Genomic DNA, 4,654 nt, shown 5'->3' with positions numbered 1-4,654 from the left:
CCATAATCTTCCTTAGTCATAAACTGTGTACCTTTCCATAGATCTGACAGGTAAACTACTCCTTCATCTTCTAATTTGCTTATAGTATTTTTTTACATCTAAATCTTGTATCCATTTGCATCTTATCTTGGTATAGGGTGTAAGGTGTTGGTCTAATCTAAGTTTCTTCCATAATAACTTCCAATTTTCCCAGCAGTTTTTATCAGAGAGAGAGAGTTTTTATCCCAACAGCTGGACTCTTTATCAAACAGCATGTAATAGTATAACCATTTCTTGCTATTGCACTTAGTCTATTCCACTGGTTCGCCACTCTTTTTCTTACCCTACACCAGATGGTTTTGATGACTGATGCTTTATATAATTTTAGATCAGGTAGGGTTAAGCCCCCTTCTTCTGCACTTTTTTCATTGAATCCCTGAAAATTCTTGACTTTTTATTTCCCCATATGACTTTACTTACAACTTTTTCTAGCTCATTAAAGTAATTTGTGGAATTTTGATTGGTAGGGAACTAAACAAGTAGTTTAGTTTTGGTACAATTATCATTTTTATTATATTAACTCTACCTATCCATGATCAGTTGATGTTTGCCCACTTATTTATATCTGATTTTATTTTTGTGAGAAGTGTTATAATTGTTTTCAAGGCGTGTGCGCATGAGGTGAACCGGTCCGAGTGCGGCGGCGGCAGCCCCGGTAACCGATGGCCCGTCCGAGGCACCCCTGACCCTCCCGCGGCCTCGCCAGCCCCCGCCAGCCTGGTCTAATCAAGTCATGGACCTGAAACAGTTTCTCATGTGCCTAGCCCTGTGTACAGTCTGTGCCTTGAGCAAGCCCACAGAGAAGAAGGAAAGAGTACACCATGAGCCTCAGCTCAGTGACAAACCTCATGATGAATTTCAGAATTTTGACTATGACCATGATGCGTTCCTTGGTGCAGAAGAGGCAAAGACCTTTGATCAACTGACACCAGAGGAAAGCAAGGAACGGCTTGGAATGATTGTAGATAAAATAGACGTGGATAAAGATGGGTTTGTGACCTAGGGGGCGCTGAAATCCTGGCTTAAGCACACCCAGAAGAAATACATGTCTGACAATTTTGAATGCCAATGGCAGGAGTTTGACATGAACCAAGACGGCTTAATCTTCTGGGATGAGTACAGAAACGTGATTTATGCTGCTTACCTAGATGATCCAGACCCTGATGATGGGTTTAACTATAAACAGATGATGATGAAAGATGAGCAAAGGTTCAAAATGGCTGATAAAGATGGAGATCTCATTGCCACAAAAGAAGAGTTCACAGCTTTTCTCCACCCTGAAGAGTATGACTACATGAAAGATATAGTTGTTCAGGAAACAATGGAAGACATAGATAAGAATGCTGATAGTTTCATTAATCTAGAAGAATACATTGGTGACATGTATAGCCACGATGGCAATGCTGATGAGCCAGAGTGGGTGAAGACTGAACGTGAGCAATTTGTGGAATTCCGAGATAAAAACCGTGATGGGAAGATGGATAAAGAGGAAACCAAAGACTGGATGCTGCCTTCTGACTATGATCATAGAGAAGCTGAGGCCAGGCATCTGGTTTATGAATCAGACCAAAACAAGGATGTCAAACTTACTAAGGAGGAGATAGTTGACAAGTATGATTTGTTTGTGGGCAGCCAAGCTACAGATTTCGGGGAAGCCTTAGTACGACACGATGAATTCTGAATTGTTGACAGACAAAACCCATTTTTTCCTTCAAAAATAATTTATTTTTTACAGCTTCTGGTTTCACAGGAAATTGTTTTCGCTACTGAGACTGTTATTACAAACTTTAAAGCAGTGAAAAAACAACAACAAAACATATCCTGTCCCCTTTCCTCCTCCCAACAGAACTGGAGGGGCATTCTGTGCTTCTGATGAGAAACTGTAATTATGACACTTGTGTTTTTTAGACTTACACTTTGTTTTATGTATAACAAGTTGTGTTTATTTTTGTATTTGTGTTCTGGTTGGGAGTATGAAATGAAAGATGCCCATCCTCACCTCACACTCACAGACTCACATTAGTTCATCACCATCCCCAACCCTTTCTATAATTTTTTTTGTACTTTTTACTTAGCTAACTAATTTTGTAAAGCCTATGATCAACAAGGAGAGGTCCAGGGGAGGGAAAAAGAAAAATGTGCCCTGTATTTCATAGTAAAGAGACAACATCTTGGCAAAAAAAAATAATGATAATTGTTTTCAAAAAGTTTCTGAATCTCCCTTGGCAAATAGACTCACATGTAGGTTTTTGTCTGAGTTTACTTTGAATGGAATTTCTCCTAGCTCTTCCTGCAAGGTAGCTTGCTAGTCATATATAGAAAAGTTGAGGATTTATGAGGGTATATTTTATATCCTGCAACTTTGCTAAAATTGCTAATTGTTTCCAGTAGTGTTTTGGCTGATTTCTTCGGATTCTCTAGGCAAACAATCATATCATCTACAAAGAAGGAGTTTTGTTTCTTCCTTTCAATTCTAAATCCTTCAATTTCTTTTTCTTCTTTTAATTGCTGAAGCTAACATTTCTAGTACAGTATTCAATAGTACTGCGGATAATGGGCATCCTTGTTTCACCCCTGATCTTTTTGGGAATGATTCTAGCCTATCCCTACTGAATATATACTTCTTGATTGTTTCAGATTAATACTGCTAATTATTCTAAGCAACAGTCCACTTATTCCTACACTCTCTACTGTTTTAGTAGGAATGGATACTCTATTTTATCAAAAATATTTTTTTGCATTTATTAAGATGTTCATATAATTTCTGATAGTTTTGTTGTTGATATAATTGATTATACTAATAGTGTTCCTAATATTGAACTAACCCTACTTTCCTGGAATGATTCTGACTTGGTCATAGTGGATTATCCTACTAATAACTTGTAATCAATTTGCTAAGATTTTATTTAAGATTTTTGCATCTATATTCATCAGGAAGATATGTCTTTAATTTTTATTCTCTGTTTTAACTCACCCTGGTTTAGGTATCAGCATAATATTGGTTATATAGAAAGAGTTAGGCAGAGTTCTGTCTTCCCCTATTTTTCCAAATAGTTTATATAGAATTTGAACCAGTTGTTCCTTAAATGTTTGGTATATTTCACTTGTGACTCCATCAGGCCCTTGAGATTTTTTTCTTAGTGAATTCAATGATGGCTTGTTGAATTTCTTTTTCTGAGGTAGAGTTATTTAAGTATCTAATCTCCTCTTCATTCAACCTGGGAAACTTATATTTTGTGAATATTCATCCATTTCAATTAGATTGTCAATTTTATTTGCATAGATGTGCAAAATAATTCTGAATTATTATTTAATTTACTCCTCATTGGTGCTGAATTCACCTTTGTCAATTATGATAGTTGCAATTTGGTTTTCTTCTTTCTTTTTTTTAATTGAATTGACCAGAGGTTTGTCAAATTATTGGTTTTTTAATAATACCAAGTTTTGATTTTATTTATTAATTCAAATGCTTTTCTGCTTTGATATTATTAATTTCTCCTTTAATTTTTAGAATTTCTTATTTGGTATTTAATTGGGGATTTTAAATTTCTTCTTTCTCTAATTTTTTTAGTTGTATATTTAGTTCGTTGATTTCCTCTTTCTCTAATTTAATCATGTAAGCATTTAAAGATATACTATATCCCCTGATAGCCACTTTGAGTGAATCCCATAGGTTTTGATATGGTTCTTCATTATTGTCATTATCTAGGATAAAATGATTAATTATTTCTCAAATTTGTTGTTTGATCCACTTATTCTTTAAAATGAGGTTATTCAGTTACCAATTAGTTCTGCTTCCATAGCTGCCTAGCCCGATATTGCATATGACTTTAATTTCATTGTGATCTGAGAAAGACGTATTCACTATTTCTGCCTTTCTGCAGTTGATCGTTGGGATTTTATGCCACAGTACATGATCAATTTTTGTATAAGTGCCATGTACTGCAGGGAAAAAGGCATATTCCTTTCTTTCTCCATTCAATTACCTCCATAAGTCTATCATATATAGATTTTCTAACAATCTATTTACCTCCTTAACTTCTTTCTTGTTTATTTTATGATTCAATTTATCTAGATCTGAGAGCAGGATTTTGAGGTCTCCCACTACTAAAGTTTTGCTGTCTATGTCTTCCTCTAGTTATTTCACCTTCCCCTGTAAGAACTGGGGTGTTGTCCCATTGGGTGCATATATCTTCAGTATTTAAATCTCTTTATTGTCTATGGTACCTTTTAGGAGGATGTAGTTTGCTCCCTTATCTCTTTTAACATTATTTTTTGCAGCTGCTATGTCTGAGATAAGAATTGCTGCCCATGCTTTTTTCACTTCATCTGAAGCAAAATATATTTTGCTCCAACCTTTTACCTTTACTCTATATGTATCTCTCTGCTTCAAATGAGTTTCTTGTAATCAGCATATTGTAGGATTTTGGTGTTTAATTCACTCTGCTATTCACTTACATTCTAAGGGAGATTTCCTTACATTCACATTTAAAGTTATAAATAGTAACTCTTTTTTGCCCTCCATGCTATCTTCCCTCTGTCTATATTTCCCCTCCCCCCACTTTAGCCATATTCCCCAGTATTTTGTTTCTGAATACCTACCCATACAATGTGT

General features: G+C 35.5%; 1 pseudogene; it reads left to right on the top strand.

Annotated features, from left to right (window-relative positions):
• Positions 1 to 727: 727 nt before the first annotated feature.
• On the top strand, positions 728 to 2,113 carry LOC141498161 (calumenin pseudogene; annotated as a pseudogene).
• The last annotated feature ends 2,541 nt before the right edge of the window (positions 2,114 to 4,654 follow it).

The sequence above is a fragment of the Macrotis lagotis genome, chromosome X, assembly GCF_037893015.1.
Source record: "Macrotis lagotis isolate mMagLag1 chromosome X, bilby.v1.9.chrom.fasta, whole genome shotgun sequence".
NCBI lineage: Eukaryota > Metazoa > Chordata > Mammalia > Peramelemorphia > Peramelidae > Macrotis > Macrotis lagotis.
The sequence above is the reverse complement of the archived record's forward strand: the minus strand, read 5'-3'. Positions and strand labels throughout refer to the sequence as shown.